The sequence below is a fragment of the Panthera tigris genome, chromosome D3 (assembly GCF_018350195.1).
Source record: "Panthera tigris isolate Pti1 chromosome D3, P.tigris_Pti1_mat1.1, whole genome shotgun sequence".
Lineage (NCBI taxonomy): Eukaryota > Metazoa > Chordata > Mammalia > Carnivora > Felidae > Panthera > Panthera tigris.
The window spans coordinates 54,395,191-54,415,881 of NC_056671.1; the positions used below are offsets into that span (position 1 = coordinate 54,395,191).

Below are 20,691 nucleotides of genomic sequence, written 5' to 3' on the forward strand. Positions count from 1 at the left end.
ACAAAAGAAAACCCACACTCAACAAGATTAAAAGTCTGCTGAGAGTAAACCAAAATCAATTAAATTATAACTTAGTTTTCCCGGATATTAAATTCAAGAAAATTATTTTATACTCTTGCGTACATTGATTATTTTGTGCTACTTATCTGTTAAAAATCAATAACCTTTAATAATAGTAAAACACATTTACCTTTACAGTAACAAGGTATATATTTCTTTGTTGGATTTTGATGTTTTGGGAAAGAGACTTAATGACTTGTCAGTGGCATGACATTTCTTAAATAATTTTAGAATAAGCTGGGGTAAAATTCTTAAGTAAATAAAAACTCCAAAACTGATAAGACAATAATTTTCAAGGGTAAGAGCCATCTTAAAATGACCACAACTACCTACCAGATCTTACCCAGATGAAATTCATTACCTTGAAATTCGACATCTTGGCAAAGTCTTCATCACTAATTAAAATAATAGCAATGGAAGAGCATCTGCAATTACTCTGTTTAGGATAAAATTACAAGGGCTATAAATCTCCAAGCTTCAGGGCATAAACTGATCACCAGCTGGGGTGAGAAAGAAATGTCTACCTATTGTGTAGTTTTGCAAAATTAGGTACATTATATGTTTTACTTCCTAAGAAACATCTGGCACAGGCTACTATTTGAAAGGCTTTTGGGCTGAATGCAAGGGACACTACTTGGCTAAGTTATAGAAATTGCATGATTCCACATAGATATAATTATAACTTAAAATTCAAGGGCTTGCTAAAGGAATGCTGAATTCTTCAACTTAATGTCATTGGTTAAACTTCTTCCCTGGCTGGTGATTACTGATGTTAGGTAGAATGTGAGAAATTCAAAAGTATTCCAATTTTGGTATTAGTCCCTTGGTCATAAAACAGAGCCACCATCAATATAGACAATACTTGGTAGTCTCCACAGGGAAAAACATTTTTTTTTATTTTTTTAAATGTTTATTTATTTTTAAGAGAGAGAGAGTGCACACGAGCAGGAGAGGGGCAGACACAGAATCCAAAGCAGGCTCCAAGCTCTGAGCTGTCAGCACAGAGCCCGACACGGGGTTCGAACCCACAAACCTTGAGACTATGACCTGAGCCAATGCTTAACCAATTGAGCCACCCAGGTGCCCCACAGGGAAAAAAATGTAAAAATAGAATGCACTTTGACTTTGAACTATTAGGAGAGATTGGCAAAGGAGAAAAATGAGTGCAGCAAATGATGCTCTAGGATAGCTCCTCTCCCAGCCCCATCTTTGCTACTTAAATGAAGAGGTTGGTTTATTTCCTGGCAAAACAGATGCAAACCCACATGAGAAAAGAACTACAAGGCCCCTTCTCTTTTTTAATAGGTAAGGTGAAAAGAAGGAAGAGGGAGAAAAAGTCCAGATGCCAGAGAATGTCTGCAGCACAGGGTTCTGCCTCTGTCCTGAGAATGTTGTCCAGGACAAACCCTAGTGGTCCAGATCACCACACAGAAGCCCAAGAATATGGGAGAAAGTAGTTTGGGGGCTGGAAGGGAGAGAGCCCAACAGTAAGGACACTGCAATGAAAACTGGGCACTGTGAATTTTGAAATGGTTACTAATAGTTAATAACCACTTACTGGTTATTAATTGGTTAAAATTAATAGTTAATAACTAAGTTTACTGATCTGTCCCTAAGTGAAAGGAGACCTCAGAAAAATCCAGAAGCAGAATATGAGGCAAATGGCTCTTCACCACATTCATCTGTCTTCCATTACATTTCTAAATCACAAACTTGGCAATTGTGGGCTAAATGGAACACAGCTGCAGTTTGTGTGTGTGTGTGTGTGTGTGTGTGTGTGTGTGTGTGTGTATAATTTAAATGCCTTTAGGATAGATCTTTCCAATTCATCCTAGTCTCTGATACTCCTTAATGACTTAGTCCAAGTGTTTTCATATCTGGAAATTGCACTCACGGACGGACGGCAAAAGCACTAATGCTTACAAATATTAGTATAAAAGTATCATGTTTCAATATAGTTCTAACTATTTTATATAATTTGCTTTTTTTTGCAATGTACTATACACAGAATTTGTTTCAGCTTTATTGAAAGAAAATCCTATGAAAAAGTTAGTTTTCAACATCCTTTTTTTTTCATTAGAAACAATAGTAATAGCAAGTTTTAAAGCTCCTGTTTCTCATACTCTGATCACCTTAATATTCTGTGAAAAACTCCCCAAATTTTGAGTTTTTCTTCAGCCACAGAGCCTACAATAGAATTCTGACTCAAATGTAAGTAGCCACTGGACAGAGACAGTATTTCTCTCCATACATTATCTCGGCAAGGCTACATTTGTATAGTTTGGCTATACAAACTGACTGAAGGTCAGTTCATTGCTCATTATAGACCTCAGATGGGTTCCTGCTGCACTTTTACGTACTTTCAAGGAATTAGTGGTTCTGTATCAGTCCAGGAACTTTCTCAATTTCCTTTGAGAGAAATCTGCTAACAGCTATTCTTTAGGATAAGTGCATTCTAAGAAGTCATAGTATAAATGATAGCCATAGTACTGCAAATGAGGTGATTTCTAAAACTTGTAGTTTATTTTGACAAATTAATGCCAACTGAAGTTTCAGATCATTTCCAGCTTGAAAGTTTTATTGAAAGTTTTACTTAAACTCCAGTTAGTTAACAGTGTAATATTAATTTCAGGTGTACAATATAGTGATTCAATACTTGCATACAACACCCAGTGCTAACCACAAGTTCATGCCTTAATCCCTGTTACCTATTTAACCCATCCCCCGACCCACTCCCCTCCAGTAACCATCAGAGTCTGTTTCTGGGCTTGAAATAGAAAACGTGACCATACAATTTTCCTAATATTTTCTGACACTTACTATTCAAGGAATGGTCACAGTTAGTTAGTCATCACTGTGACTATTAGGATTTGTGAACCATTAACCTAGGGTCTGCTAGGCAGATTTCAAAGTCAGGGTGTGTCTGCAAAGCTGAGTTATTACAGAAGTAATAGGTAAGGTTTCTAAATCTCAACTTACCTCCAGGGGATTCTAGGAAATTTGGGAGCTTAGGGTTGTAACTCTGATGCCAAACCTATTCCAATCTAATGCTGTTAAGAACATATGCTTTAGAAGGAAAATCAAGGATCTGGAGATTACTTGAAAAATTCAAGGCAAGAATTTGTGTAAGTTGTGGATAGCTAATGGAGTGGCTATGTATTAGTTCTGTATTGCTGCATAACAAATCACCACAAAGAGCCATGTATTATTTCCCAGTTCTGATGGCCAGAAGTCCAGGCATGGCCAATTCAGAACGTTTGTTCAATGTTTCACATTCAAGATGTCATCTAGTCTTGAGTTCTCATCTGGAGACTCCACTAGAGCAATATTCACTTCCCAGCTCCCTCAGGTTATTGGTAGAAATTATTTCCTGTAGCTTTATGACTGAACTCCCTGTTTTCTTGTTGGCAGTTAGCCAGGCATTGCTGTTGGCTCCTGGAGACTCATTCAGGTCCTTACCATGTGGCCCCCTACAGCATCCAGTAGGCAATGAAGAATTTCCTGTCCAATTCTTTCCTATACTTAAAATCTCCTTTTCCAGGAAAAGCCTGGTGCCTTTCAAGAGCTCACTTAATTAGGTCAAACTCATCAAGGATTATCTCCTTTTCTTAAGATCAACTGATTTGAGACCTTAATTACATCTGCAGAATTCCTTCACAACAGCACCTAGACTAGTGTTAACTGAATAATGAGAGAAGGTGTGTGTGGTGTGAATCTTGAGTTCAATCAGGAAAACAGAAACAGTAGGATAGCTGGATAGGCAGACAGGTATAGATTTATTACGAGTAATTGGCTTACACTGTTGTGGAGGTTGGCTAAGCAAGTCCAAAATCTGTAGTCAGGAAGGGACAGAAAATATGGGCGTGGGCTAAGACTGCTGTTCTCACGTAGAATTTCTTCTCCCTTTCAAGTCACACCCATGGTCTCATGGGAAATACTGGGCTTCAAGACACAGTACTCCCAAATATGGCAGCTTGGCATACTGAGTAATTTTAAGCTGAGGAAGTTTCAGAAAACAGCAGAAGCAGGAAGTTCACTCTAATCTTCCTCCTACCTTTCTCCCCTGAAATAGGTTATAAAACCTTCTTGTGAGAGGTGTCCTCTCTATACCCGGAGAAAAGAAGCATCCTTATCTCTAAAGACAAAGAGACACTGAGAAGAATATGAATAAACAGGGCTTTCTAAGATTTCCTCTGTTTACTATACTTATACTCTTTGATCTATCATATTTCTACATCACTATCAACTCTACATTAAATGTAGCATACTCAGATTTAACTGTTTATGGGGGTTTTCTTTTTCTTATGGAAGGCTCCTGTGTAAGTTTATATTAGATAAATTTGTATGTTTTTCTCCTGTTGATGTCTGCTAATTTTCAGACTCATCCAGGGACTCTAAGAAGATCAAGCAAAAGTTTTTCCTCCCCGAACAGGGGTTCCTACAACCAGTTGATTGAGGGAAAACAACAACAACAACTTAGGCCTGGTTTATAAATGATTCTTGCCATGTAGGCACCACCTGAAAGTGCATAGCTGCAGCCCTAGAGTACCTTTCCGGGTTGGCCATGGAGAAGAGTGGTGAAAGAACATTCTCCTTTTAGGAAAAACTTCCTTTTGAGTAGTGGACTTAGTTGTGCATTTTGTCTGAAAGGAGAAATTGCCAGAGTCTATATCAATAGCACGAGCCTATACCAATTCATGGGCTGTGGCTACTGGTTTGGCTGGATGGTCATGGACTCAGAAAGGATATGATTGGAAAATTGGTAGAAAGAATGTCTGGAGGAAGAGGTTGTATAGATATACCTCTCTGGGTAAAAAAAAAAGACATGAAATATATGAATATTTGTGAATGCTCACCAAAGGGTGACCTTGGCAGAGGAGGATTTTAAAATTCAAGTGGCTAGGATGAACTGTGGCTAGGATGAACTCTTCAATGGATTATGAGTTTGCCTCTTTCCTCAGTCACTCCTATTAAGTGTCCATTGGGTTCATGGACAAAGTGGCCATGGTTATGATAATTAATGGAATAGAGATTATACATGGGCTCAGTAACATTGCTTACACTCACCAAGGCTAACCTGTTTGCCACCAGCACAGACCAACGGTGAGGCTCCATTATGGCACTATTCACAAGGTGAATAGTTACCTGGTGGCAAGTTGATTACATTAGACTGCTTTATTTGTATGTAATAGACACTTACTCTGATTATAAATTTGCCTTCTCTGTCTGCAAAGCACCTCAGCCGTGGTTGTGGTTCTTTGCCCGGTAGAGTGATCCAAACCTTCATTCCTGACATACGTGTGGGCCATTCATTCCTAAGTGAATTGGGCTTCTGTAGTTTTCCATTGACTTTAATTACAGGACATTAGAATACTAAGAGATACCCTAAAGGATTTCCTGTATTACAGATATATTCTTTATTGTGTAGTAGAACCCAATTTTCCTTGATAGTCAGGGTCAATCATCCCAACCACAGTAGTAAGCTTGTCTGATATCAGAGACTTTCAGAATGCCTTATACACTGTCAAGACATTCTACACAGCATTGTTTCTTACCCATGAACTCATTTCACAGCAAATGAAATTGACTAATGGGCTCAGGACTATGGAATTCAATGGTGTTATCATGGTCCCCAACATTCTGCATCAGCCACTTGATAAAATGGTAGAGTGGCCTTTTGAATACTCAGTTATGACACCAAGTTGGTGGCAGTGTGTTATAGGGGTGAGGCAATGTCCCTCAGGATGCAGTATCTGCTCTAACTCAGCATTCAATATGCGGTGCTATTTCTCCCAAACTCAGGATTCATTGGTGCATGAGTCGAAGGATGAAAATGTAAGTTGCTCTACTCACTGCTACTCCTAATGCTCTACTAACCAAAGCCCTGCTTTCCGTCACCAAATTTTTGGCTCTGCTGCTCTAGAGGTCTTAGATCCAAAGGCCAGAATCTTCTACCAGTGAAAATAAAAATTATTCCACCAAACTAGAATTGAGACTTTTGTTAGGCCACTTTGGACCCCTCATGCCTCTAAATCAACATGCAAAAATGGGGGTTAATGTTCTGGTTGGGTGATTTATTCAGACTTGCTACTACATAATGGGAGTAATGAAGAGCATGTCTGAACTACAGGCAATCCTCTAGGCATCTTTTATTACTCCCATGTCCTATGATTAAAGTCAATTGAAAATTATCACAACTCAATTTAGGCAGGACTGCTGATGGCCCACACTTTTCAAGAATGAAGGTTAGGGTCCACCCACCAGGCAAAAAAAAACATGACCAGCTGAGGTGCTTGCTGAGGCCAAAAGGAATATGAAATGGGTAGTGGAGGAAGGTAGTTATGAATATCATATGACCATGAGGCCAGTTGTAGACATAAAGACTGCAATAGTTATGAGCATGTCCTTTTTATTTGATATAAATATGTTTGTGCATGCTTTACCCTAGTATTTTTGCTTTCTTCCTTTTCTTATCCTCTAATTATTTAACATCATTTAATCATTTAACATACATAACTTTGTTATCCTAGTATTTAAATTATAGTATGTCAAGGGAGAAGAGTGAATATCACCCAACAGCTTTGTATCCCTTTCTGAGAAAAAGGTTATGCTTTCAGATGTATGTAGGAGAGTTGTATCATGATAAGTGTAAATAAAACTTTGTTTTCAACTTTCTTTGGAGATTAAGTGTGATCTAGAAAGATATGTTAAGTATCTAGTCCATAAAGGGTGGCCTGTGTTGGCTTTTCTTGATGTGTCAACTTGGCTAAGCTTCATTCCCCACTTATTCATTCAGACACTAATCTAGGTGTTGCTGTGAAGGGATTTTGCAGATGTGATTAAATCCTTTAATCAGTTGATTTTGAGTAAGGCAATTATCCTAGATAATCTGGGTGAGTCTGACTTAATCATTTGGAAGGGCTTGGAAAAAGGGCTGGGCCTTTCCAAGGAGTACAGTTGGGGAGTGGCAGGCAGAGGGCAAATAGACAGATGCAGGGACAAGCAGAGAAGAAATTCCACCTGTGTACAAACAGCTTCAGCCTGTGTCCTACGGTTCCAGTCTGCCTATATTCTATCATTCCTGATTACCTGCCCTACAAATTCTGGATTTACTCAGCTAGTCCCCACCATAGTAGAAGACAAGTCCTCATAATAAATGAATGAATAAATGCATATACATAGGAAGAGAGATGATACATAGGTATAGATATACATATAGATATGAAAACAGACATGGACACAGACATAGATACAGATACCCTAGTGGTTCTGCTTTTCTGGTTAAACCCCAACTAATACAGGAGCCATTTTAGAATTCTGCCTACCATGGGCTTTTTTGGAATGCAACAAGATACTGTAGCAATCACCAGAATCAGAATAGAAAGGCCCCAGGCTCGAGCCTAGGTGCTACCACTAAAAGTATCATAATGTTGAGAAAATCTCTTAACCTATCTATATTTATCTCTTCTATATTTCAAGGACCTATATCACAAAATTGTGAGCAACACAGATGAGAAAAAAATGTGAATATCTTGTATACTTTAAAATACTATACAGATTTTGCTATATTGGCTAAGAATGCCTGCATTATCTGTGTTACTCTGCTCGCTGGGGACAACCGAGATGGAAGTTGGTTTGAATTTGGAAGAGGTCTCTAGCATGGGCAGTTCTGAGGCATGGGCTTCTCAGAAATGCTCCATATTGATTAACTGTTGCTCTGGAGTTTAGAATATAAGACGAGAAACACTGATATCTCTCCTTGTGGGGAAACAAAACGTATGACAGCCTTGAAATTACTGGTGCAGAATTTTTATGATTTTCATTACATTTCATATTTATTTTACCTTTCATAGCATACATAATGCTGTGTTAGTAAAATGAGATCATCTATGTAAGGGTAAGAAACATACAAGAAAAAAAATCTCTTATACTCATAACATCTAGAGAAGCTACATAAAGATGACCTTCCATTCCTTCATATGTGAGATTATATTCTTCTGAGGAATTAAAAACTAATGGCCATAGGACAATAAATGAGCAACAAGGCAACTAGTACTGAATTTTATTTCTAGAGTCTGTTATTGACCCAGAAAAGCTGAGTGAACCCATTCTGAGTTCTATTGATGGTATATGATAGCTAATGATGGTATATGTCTGGCTCTTTAACAAGCCTCATTATGTTATTATTTTAGGTGACTTTACTATTTTCTTCCAGGTGAGTTTCTTTTTTTTTTTTTTTTTTAAATCTAAATTCCAGTTAGCTAACATACAGTGTAATATTAGTTTCAGGTGTAGAATTTAGGGATTCATCACTTACATACAACACCCAGTGCTCATCACAAGTGCAGGTGAGTTTCAGTGTACTCTGAAATAGTCCTTCAAACAAACTAACACATTCTTAATTAAATTTCTCATAGACTTGGTCTGTGGAAAGAACTTCCATTTTTGGGTTTACTGCAACACAAAGAACTAAGAGCACACGCTAAAGTCTGAGCTCTGTGGCAGAGAATAAATATCCTACTCTCTAAAACTTTAGCCATAAATGCACAGGGCATCACTGGGTATCAATTTGATTTTAGCATTACTTTGAGTATAGTTCTGAAGTTTCACTTTTATCATAGGTGGCACTTAGAAGGCTTAATTAAGCAAATTCACTGTAATTAAAATTAAAATTTTATTTTGATCACTAGAACAAAACTTTCCAAATAATCATCGGAATTATGTTCAGGAAGCCTTATCTTTTTAATTGCTGTATCTGTGTGGAATTTTAATTCAATTCTCACTCAAAACCTTTGGTAACAGAGTCCTTAGGAAAAATGATATATTACTAAAAAAAATCGGAACTAAATATGCTGGGGAAAAATAATTAATTTCTTAAAGGTACCAGAGAATTGCTGACCAGGACAAGTTCCTAGCAAATACATTCCCTCTTTCGAGATGTGCTTTTGAAATTGCTGAATTATGATACAACATAGGATCCTATGTAGAAGACAGAGGTTGGCCCTCATGATGTAGGATTTCTGATATATGACAAAAATAGGCAAGATCTAGAAATGAGGTAACATGGTCTCAAGGACATTCCATGTCTGACCAAAAGATAAAAAATATAGGTTTTCTAGACTCTGCCCCATGTACACAACCCTCAAATGACTGCTACATAGCCTTTAGGAAACCACAAACATCCCATCTTCACAACTGTTTGAAGATAATTTATGTAATAACTCTAAACATTAGACTGCTGTGATTCATATACTTACTTATTTAGTTACTGTGCTTACCAAAAATATGGATTCCTATATAGATCTGGAGTTCCGCTTATTTTACTTATTTATTTTTTTAAACTGTTTTAGAGAGTGTGCCTGAGTGGGGGAGAGGGGCAAAGGGAGACAGAGAATCCCAAGCAGGCTCCATGCTCATTGCAAAGCCTGAAGTAGGACTCGATCCCATGACCCTGACATGACCTGAGCTGAAATCAAGAGTAGGATGCTCAACCCACCAAACCACCCATCTGCCTATTTTAAATGACTAGAACTCTACATGACAATCTGACATACAGAAACTTGAAATTACCATATTTAAATCCCTTCCAACTCAAATATCAATTCATTATGTTTACACTGTCTAGAGATCAAAATGATTTTCGGGGGGCCTGGGTGGCTCAGTCGGTTGAGCGGCCGACTTCGGCTCAGGTCACGATCTCACGGTTCGTGAGTTCGAGCCCCGCGTCGGGCTCTGGGCTGATGGCTCAGAGCCTGGAGCCTGCTTCCGATCCTGTGTCTCCCTCTCTCTCTGCCCCTCCCCCATTCATACTCTGTCTCTGTCTCTGTCTCAAAAATGAATAAACATTAAAAAAAATTTTTTTAAAAATGATTTTAGTAAAATTAGTTGCATGATTTTTTAAAAGTTAGCAAAAAATATGTAATCAGTCCACCTGCATATAACTTCAATAAACACATTTGAAAAAAGAGTTGTGTATTTAAGTATTAAAAAATAATGCAGAAAGCATAACATTACAATGGCTTCTTTTATAACCAACTAATTAGCATAAGATTCATTCTTACAATAATCCTGTTTGCTTGGGTATGCCAAGACAAAAGTACCAAATGCAGAAGTAAGATGTTTAGATTTATTTGTATAAAATGAAGGATAAGAGGATCTTTATTAAGTGACTTGAAATGTTCTAAATGTACACTTTCAGCTTCCTTCAAACATGTATGTCAAATTCAAATTTACCACTGCAAATTATTCTACTGTTAAAACCAGCATGCTCTAACCACATTATTTAAAAGATTAAGAAATAGAGGGAAAAATAGTAAAGCAACATAAAGAAGGGTGGAGATTTTAAAAACTGACATAAAAGAACAGTTCTGAAGAATTTCTTATTGAAAGTGGAAAAGACCGATTTTCCAAAAAGACCATATAAGACAACTTGGAATCTTAGATGTTCTTCACTCTTTTCAAATAACATGTCTCAATCCTTGCATATAGTTATAGGTGGTGTCAAATTCTATCAGGTTTGAGATGAGACTTTGCCAGTTTGGAAGCTAAGGGAATATATTATCTCAGGCCGCAAAGGGTTTCATAAAAAGGTTGAAGGAAATGGAAATCCAACACTGGTTAAGAAAATCAGCAAATAAATTACAAAAACTGTCCATTTGCCTGTCCCTTTTAATCTTAATGTCGTATTCAAACTATTGGGCATGTAACTGAATATCTCAACTGTACCTGAAGAAATAATGGAGCGTGTCTCTGCAGTAAAACAGAACGGCACTAAACTGATGAGTTTAACCCAGCAGAAAGAGCGGCTGTAAACATGACAAATGCCTGCTATTGATTTCAGGTTTAATTACTCTGTGCAGCACTGACAAAGCCCATCAGATGTTGTTGTGAAGTGTAAATGGAACAGACTACACTTCACTGCCCATAGGAAACTGATGGTGTCTGCAGTTTGCATTGTTTACTTTATCCTCCGTAAACTTCAGCCTTGATCAAATTAACAAGTGCTACTAACCTCCAACAAACTACAATGCACTATGGTTTTACAGCAACAGCCTTGGAACAACAGTTCAGCAGCGTCTCATTGATAACAAATGTCAGTCTAATGGCTGCTGGTGAACCTTACAGCCCAGGACCTGCAAGTCCTGACTCTGGGGCCATTGGGATCTCTTTCTACAGGTCTAATGTGAAAAGGAATGGAAAGTTTTTCCACTGCTCATCACTGTGGTGCCAATGAACAGCTGGTGCCATACAGTCTTTCCCAATGAGCTCCTACATTATTTAGTTTCTGGTTTCCAATATTAGTTTTTCAAGAACATTTGTGACTAATTATAACTAACTTTAGGTTAAATGCTTTCTAGCTTTTCCTTTCCCATCTCTCTTTTCAGATACATAAATCACTTGTATCTTTTTTCACTCAATTCAGCTCTTTCCAAGTAGCGATATACTGAAAGATACTTATGAAAAAATTAATAATTCATAATACTTGCAAAGAACATTTTCCTTAAGTTGGAGATTACTCAATAGACCTAATTATTTGCTTTTCTCTACAAAGGCTGTGTCAGAATTTCTTATGCTATCATCAAAGTAGCAACGGACTACACTAAATGTTTGTTTTCAAAGCTTCATGCAAATAGGTAAAACATTAAAATAGGATATCTGTAAGCATTTGCATTGGGTTCAGGATCTACCAAAGTCAGAAGTAGATCTCGGAGACATCTTCGTCACGGTCGCCTTACTTCATACCTCATAGTCAGCTGAACGCTGATTGCCTGCACACTACGTCCACCTGCGCACATTTGCTTGATACTGGTGTTGATGTTCAGCACCTGTTGCCAAGATCTTTTCCCCAGTTCTTGGCAATGCCCAGAACAGTGGCGGGCATCCATTTTCCAGTTTACATTCCCAGGCTGGCAGGCTTCAATTTCTCATCCTATATTTGTATCTACAGACTCATTGCAATGTCTCATTTTGTCCTGCGGCTTTGCATGGTACCATGTACTTCAGACAAGGATAGAACTAGGAGTTATGACATATAAGGGTTATTTGAAATAAATTCTAAAACATTTGATGCTAATCAAGCAAAATTCTTAATAAATGCTAGATTTCTAGCAGAAGAAAGACAATGCAATAATTAGTTACCTAACTGGCTTTAAAGGATAGTTTAACAGTAATAAAAGAATGTTGACTATAAAAAATACCTAAATTACCCCTTAAGTGCCTGATCATTTATCCAAAAATCAAGTGGTGCAAATTCTTTTCCTAAAAATGTATTTTTATGTCCTTAAGTTAGAGAAAACTAGAGTTCAATCATTTATTTGAAAATATTTATTGAGTGCTTCCTCTGGCTGCTAGGTGCTAATGGTGAAGAAAACAGATCCTACCTCCTCCAATGGGGAAAAAAAATAAAAATAAATTACTCAAATAGTTGTATAGTTGGTGTTGTAATGAGTACTATAGAGGAAAGCTAAAAGGAGCAATAAGAGTCTGAAAAGAGGCACCTGCTTTAGACTGGGAGGCCAGGAAGGCTTCTCTGAGCACAAGACATTAAAGAGACCTGAGGCTGAGTAGAGGGACGCAGGAGAGGGAGTGCCATGTGTAAAAGCTACCAGACGACAGCCTGACACAACTGAGGCTGAAAGAAGCTTAATATGCCTGGAATCCAGTGAACTACATGGCTAATGGCTAAGATATGGATGCGGAGGTAGACAGGAGCTGGGACAGACAGGCCACATTAAGTATTTTAGGCTCCACACTATCAGGAGCCTAGGGAAGCCACTGATACATGTTAAGCACTAAGTGATCAGATAGGAGTTTTTTTGTTTTGGGTGCATTTGGTGGGGGGTGGGGGGAGGGGAGGGGGTTTAGGTTCATGTAGACTGCTTGTAAGGAACAGCCCCAGGTCAACAGGGGACAAGCGCAGATGCAGGAACCAAGTGGGAGGGTAATGCAATAGTTCAAGCAAATTATGATGGTGGCTGGTTTGGATAGTAGCTGTAGAGATGGGAGTCCAGATAGTGCTGACAGAGATTCAGAATACTGACAACAAAACAAAATCTTCTCCTTGGCATTGTTTATTATAAATATATCTATCTATATCTATCTATATCTATATCTATATCTATATCTATATCTATATCTATATACACTATATGTAGTATTTATAAATACTACATATAGTATATATACTATACTATACTATATATATATTTATAAATACTACATATAGTATATATACTACATATAGTATATGTGTACATATATACATATATACATGTAATGTTAACAGTTCATGTATGCATATATATACTAGTTTATTTGGGGTTTTTGTTTTTTTGTTTTGTTTTGTTTTGTTTTGTTTTGTTTTGTTTTAGATTTCTTTACCAGTACAGGCTGAAATCTTCCTTTTCAGCTATTTAAAAAATAATGCTTCTGGACATTCATTTCTCTGAATATATGGATTTTCTGTAGACTCTTTAAATATTAGTGGAGATCCCTCTCACAGTGATGCTACAAATGGCAGAATATTTAAGCAGTGCTAGAGATTCTGGTTTAGTTAAAATTATACTAACTGTTGAGTTCTGAAGCACTTCTAGATTTTATTCTTAAGGACCAAATCTCTACAATAGCTTGATATTTTTAACTGATTATTTGGCAGTTTTCACAGTAGTGAGAAAAAGGAAATCTCTGATGCGGTCTACAAATTTAGTAGTCAAGGTTGGGGAGGACACCTCAAACCATCCTGTCTGCTTCAAACGTTATCTGAGCTGCCCTCAGTCACAGGCACTGGATGAAGGACTTGGAAGAAAGGAACTGATGCCTACAGAGATATCCTGAGGCAAAATGGAGGAGTAACAGGGCATTTGCAAAAGGTGCCCTACAACTTGCAACATGGATAAAAAATAGGGCAGTTATGAACTCCAAGCCAACTCAGACTCATGTAGAAAAAACTTCAGGCCTGGAATCCTGTACTCATTAAGTCTGTCCCAAACTTAACACAGGAAAAATGTTTCTGGTGATTAATAGGAAAAGAGAGTTTTCTACTTCTCTTTGCAAACCACTCTTATTCATTTACCCATTTCTTTCAGGTAATACACAACAGCATCTTATCTAGACTTTGAAAACTGTTGACCCATGGCATTTGAAATGATAAAAAAAAATATGATTATTAAAATAGTAAAATTATATGTCTCCCTTTAAAACCCGTTAATGCTTTCTAACTGATTACCAAACACCTGTGGACCGAATTCATCAATCAAAGATCCACAGACTCTGAAGAGAAAATTCAAATAATTGAAGGTCAAATTATAGGATGATTTGTAGGAAACCTAGAAGAGGATTACCCAACAGGTAAAAAGTTCTTAATGAAAGCATCCAACCATTCTCCCCCAGATACTGAGCACTTACTGAACAGAAGGCCGTGAATTAGGTGGGGCGTCAATTGGGCACCAGAGTAGGTTTGAATCAAGAATCCTGTCCTCATGCTGCTTATTTACAATACTAGACACATTAATTTAAAATCGCCCTTTTATTTAATTACTTTGCCTCAAACTACTGAATCAAGATGTACGTGACCATGATCGAATACAAAGTAAAGTGTCAAATGAAGCCTTGGAAGCCATGCTCTCTCTCTATGGAGAAAATCAGCGACTAACATTTTGCTCTGCACCAGGGACTGCATCACATAATTTGTCACTGTCCAAATACAATTTTCTTTTTTTGTAAATGAGTCAGTCACAAACCTCTGATTGCGCCATTTCAAATGCAAATAATTCTGTTCCAACTGCCTCTTTACATTAGCTAAATGAAGTCATCAGTAACCAAAATTGGAGAAAATCTTAACAACTGCCGTAAACAACTTTTAAAGTTTTATATCCCATAAGAATGAAACCGTTATGAGATAGTGAAGATTCATTAGAGATACCCAACCCTGATATGACTCATATTCAAAAACAATAATACTTTCCCCCATAACCAGTAGTGGCCAGAGCAAATTATAATCAAAGATAGATTTCTTGGAGGGTGATGATACCATTAGATTTAAGGAATTAAAAATACATGAAACTTTTGAGTTAATGAACAGGGTCCTTAACTGCTCATTTAATTCAAACAGCTGTTTGTTAATGCCCTAAGCAGTGTCATAAACTGTGAAAATACTGTTGAGTGCAAGACACTAGTTAATGCTATAAAGCAACACATGCTCTAATATTAAAAGGATTTAATGGGATTAATAGAGAATAAAACATTAACTCCCTATTATGATGTTTTAGAACCCAAGGGCAAATTCTGGCTAAAAAGGACTCTGGTTCTAAAACCACAAAAAGTAAACTCCAGCACTGTACAGCAAATCATGGCAATTTTATGCCCTTGAAAAAAAGTGGAACCCTGATAAGATCACATCTGTTCCAATCACATACTGGATAAAATCACTGTTTACTAAAGTCCTAAATAACTAAAAATGTGGAACCCCAACAGGATCCCATCTGTTAATGCTACAACTTGGATATGGTCCCATTAGAAAAATTCCATATAATAATGTTCCAGCATAAAATAGTGAAGAATTTGGATTTCATTTCATCAATTTTGCCTATAGACTTATATGCCGATTTTCTGCAAATATACAATTACATGCTCTATAATGCATTTTTCCTATGGGTAGTTGCTATAATTTTAATAGATGAAACCAAAACTGATTTGGAATAATAAATTTCTAAGTCTTTCTCCATGAATTTCAGGAATTTTAGCCAATTTCTGCTCATTACTTCATTCCTTGCACTGTACTACAGAGTATTTTCATAGGAAACTTATTATAAATGGTTGTAATATAAATCATAACAAAATTTACAACAATGTCCTTTTCTAAATTCTAGCTATTTGCAAGTTCCATGAAGAATTTTAATTCTGGATTAAATATATGACTTCACAACTCAGAGAGAAATGTTTTTATATTTAATACTCTCTTGGTAGTGTCATATTTAACTCTATAACAAAGCTAAATTTCCTTTTAGACTTAAGTGTTAAATGTACTGTTAATATTTAAGAATAAGAACTGGCGTCTAAAGGAAAAATTAAAATAGTTTTGATGAGGTTGGTGAGATTAAGTAATTCAAAATGTCTAAAAATATAACAGATTGTGATTGTTGGAGTATACCTTTATCTTTTAACCATTGTAACATTTAGTTTTCTTAGAGTATTATGAAAATGGACTTTCTCTCAGATTTTTGTTATAAGCAAACAGGAAAAAAAATTGGTCACCGTTTTATTGCAACCTTCTGTGCTAGGCACTATACTAAATCATAAATATAGTTTAATGCTCACCAAAAAAAAAAAATCCATGAATATGCAATATTTTAACACCCATTTTACAGATGAGTAAATGGAGTCTAAAAGAGGTAAATCAAATTCCTAGGGTTAAATTCTCAGGATCAGAAACCAGGAGTGTCTGGTTGCAAAGCTCATGTTTATACCCACTGTGCTGTACTGCCCCAACAGGCATTCTCCTTGCATAGCATAGAATATTAAGAAAGTAAGACTAATAAAAGTAAGCAGGTTAATTAATAACCATGGCTGGGAATAATGCACATATTTTAGCTGGATCAGTTTTGGAAATTTTTACCTGTGAGAAATATATTAACTTCCTGTTCAGGGCTTCATAATGGACATGTGGGTGCCCCGGGCAGATTAATATTTTGTTATCCTTTCAATCCATTTGATAGATGAATCATTTGTTTCTTTTCATTGGACAGAAATGAATTATACAATTCATCAAAATTTTCCTTTGCCCTGGCTGCCAGCAAATTTGAAACAAAATTCATTTAAATATTTATTCAACATTGATTTAGCTGGAATGAGGAATGCATCAGCGGTAGTCAGGTTGTTTTATTTCCACTTCAGCATGCTATATCCTTTGATAGATGAAATTAAAATTTGTCTATTATGTAAGGGGTTGAGTGTGGAGCTCTGAGCTAATGAGAGCCATATTTCCAAATTATTCCATTGATGTTTTATTGAATGGCATTTTAATGATTGAATTCATGATGATTAATTTTCTATCTGAAAATATTCAAGAGAAAGTTATAAAGGTCATTTAAACTATCGATTACTGTGGGTTCTCTCAACTCTATTCCCATATTAAATCAGTCTTCTATAATGTAGCACAGTTAAATTATATTAACGTAATTTCTTGCAAATATAACTTGACTAGCTAGAAAAAGAAAGTTCTATTTAAAAATACTTGAAGACTTGTTAGTTTTGAAGCCATGAAAACATTAAAAAAATGGTAAAAATGAAATCAGTATCTAAAGAAAATTATGAAAGTTACAAAAGTCAGAGCAATGAAAATAATAATTTCAAAATTACACGGGGGATATTATTCTTTCATGGACAGAAGTTATACTTTTATTAGAAGTAAAACTTTGACTAGCATATAGGCTAATATACTTATCTTAGAATTATAAAGATAATAATTTCCAAAATAATAATTAAAGGTATGGTTCTCTATCTTAAATGATATGCTAATTCACCCACATGATGTATTTCTCATGTGAGGAAAATATTTATTGCACTGGATGACTGTTTTAGAGAAATGATTATGAACTTGAGAGACGGGCACTAGCTCCATAAACCTAAAGGAATTACTTAACTTCACAGAGCTTCAGTTTCTGTAACTATAAATGAGAATATAATATGAAACACATTGAATTGAATGATATAACTACAACAAATACTACTTTTTTCTTTTTATTTCTAGTATATTCTCTGCTTCCTTTTTGAGCAAAAGAGAATAATCTAATTCTTCATTTAACTTTTTGGTTAAAGTCGCAACAAAATTCAAAACTATATTTGTTTTTTGTGCTATTCATGTTACTAGGGCAGTTTTCTCCTTTTTAAAATTGTTTCTGCTCTCATTTTCTAAATAACTATTTTAACTGCCTGGATTTCATCTATGCTTTAATTGTGTAAATTGTCTCTGACACATTTACAAAAATGTTGGAGTATGTGTAAAGCAACTATGATTTTACTGAATTACTATAAATTGCTTTCTGTGGAAACACCTTCAAAATTAAAAGAGGAAGGAAATTTAAGGCGAAATTAAATTTGCTATACATCCTATTTGAAATGTTTGAGCTATAGACAACTTTTTAAAAAATGTATTAGAAAAAGAAATGTCTTCCTATAATCTGGGGAGAGGATGAAAGCAAGTTAATTGGTTTCTTATTAATTAGTCCTTTTTTATTGAAAAGCATCTATTTCTTAAGGTATCTTTTGGTAAAGTAAACATGTATCAAGTATTTAAAAAACAGCTGGTTTCCAATATTTGAAACAATTCAAGAATATCTGCACATATAAAATTGTTGATAGTTTAAATGACTATTATTTGTTAACAAAATCTAAAGAGATAATAAAAAGAATCAGTAATTTATTTAAGGCAGCATTTATGAAAAAAAGAAGTGTGATGTTTTCTTTCAGTTTGAAAACTATACTTTCCTCTCAATAAATAGTATCTATTTCTTTCTCTTTATTGTTAAGAACAACAAACACAATTTTTCTAAATAGTGTTAATAATATACCATTAACAGAGTAATTCCACAAATAAAACTACAAATAGTATGTAAACAGTGGTGGCTTGCTGGAAAAAATGCTTTTATATTACTGTCCTATTTCTTTCATTACCAATTGTAATTTGTAATGATGATGTAGTAATGTAGCAGAATTAAAATAAGAAAGAAAAGTTTGCAACAGATTTAAATTCTCTAACCCTAAAAGTTGTTAAAGGCATTTTAATTTCCCAAAGCAAAAGAGACAATTGTATACAAGATTCTATTTTGAGTCTAACCTTATTAAAAAATAAAAACAACATTAAAGAAACCTATTCTCCATTTGGAGCAAGTGGAATTTATGTTAGTAACTCCAATTAACTCTAATGGGAGTTACATGAATAAATTTCAAAAGCACTGAGAAGAAAGGAGTTTTGCTATTATAAGGAATTCAGAGAGAGAGCCTAGATATGATTTCACGCAAACTGTTGAAATGTCATTGAAAACATCTGTGAAAATTGGTCAATAAGCAGAAAAATATTTAAAATTATGATACAATGAATTTGTATGTCATCACAGAATCAAATATATGGAAAACGATTAACCTTTTAATAGAATTTTTAAAGAACTTTATTATTATTTTTTTTTTCTGTTTCTAGTCCGAATTGAGGAATGAAGCCTGGTTTAAGAGAAAATATATAAATTTGATTGCCCCTAACTTTTAATGCCCTCTATAAAAGTAACTTTTCTGACTATTGTAAATATACCTATCTCTTAGGGCCTGTTGTGGTATGTGCTTTAACTTTTAAACATCAATTTAGACAACAAGCATGTGAGGTGTCTGTTACTGTTTTACAAATTTTAAATATTTTAATGACTGGAGAGTCTATTAATAATTTGCCCAGGTTGCTTATGTAAGCTTTAGAGATGCCGCTCCATCTTTGGACCCCTAATCCTAGAGTCTGAGAAGCAACACTACACAGTGTCCTTTGAACATAGTCTATTTCAATATGTGCCTATTTATGAATGGCAATTTTAAAATGGTGACTAAAAGTCTACATTATTTAATTGTCTCAAAATTTTGAGAATTCTTCTATAATGATCAGAAGATATTGATTCAATAATATTTGAATAAAAAATAAGTAGATACATAATAAACTATTAACAACAGCTTCAAAATGTTGAGGTGTATTTCTAAAAGAAGAGCATTTCATAAGATGCAGGCCAAGATGAAAATCATTAAATGTGCTGAAATGGTGAGGACTGTGCCTCCATTATGTGCTTGTTAGACTTGAGTCAACCAACTCTTCATACAATTGCAAAAGAAGAGAAAAAAAAAATTAAATAACATGTACAAAGTGCTAGAAACTCATGGACTGAAGTTTGCATCTAAAAGATAAGTTCTGGGGCACCTGGGTGGCTCAGTTGGTTGTGTCTGACTTTGGCTCAGGTCATGATCTCGTGATCTGTGAGTTCGAGCCCATGTCGGGCTCTGTGCTGACAGCTCAGAGCCTGGAGCCTGCTTCGGATTCTGTGCCTACCCCTCTCTCTCTGCCCCTCCCCTGCTCATGATCTGTCTCTCTCTCTCAAAAATAAATATTAAAAAATTTAAAAAATAAAAGATAAGTTCTAATTAAGGATTTTATAATAATTTTAGGTCTCTAGAAATAGTCTTCTTTGAACATGTAAATCTACTTTTCTACTTATTTACATTTTACACATATATGTGGCTTTAGGGAAATATTCCCATTACACTTAGGGAGTGTCTTTTGTATGTTTTATGAAAGTTCATAGTGCAGAGTTACGATAATTGAAAAGAATTTACCAAGAGATGGTGTCCAACAACTGCTTTGATCTCAGGCCCATATCAACATGTATCTACTTACAACTGGCAGTTCATAATATAGTGATTACAAGCCTGGGTGCTTAATTATCTCAAATGTTTTCAGAAATTTTCTAATAATGATCAGAAAATTTTAATGCAATTGAGGAGTATTAATGATAGCCACAAAACATTAGCTACCAGTTACTGAAACACGTAATTTATTCTATCCACACATAAGGGTTACATTTTCACAGCTGAATTTTAAGAAAACGG

General features: G+C 35.5%; 1 protein-coding gene across 11 annotated transcripts in view; it reads right to left on the reverse strand.

Moving 5' to 3' along the window:
• The window catches only part of CCDC178 (coiled-coil domain containing 178), a 463,104-nt gene that overhangs the window by 189,962 nt on the left and 252,451 nt on the right, over nt 1-20,691 (reverse strand). The gene's annotated exons all lie outside the window — the stretch shown is intronic.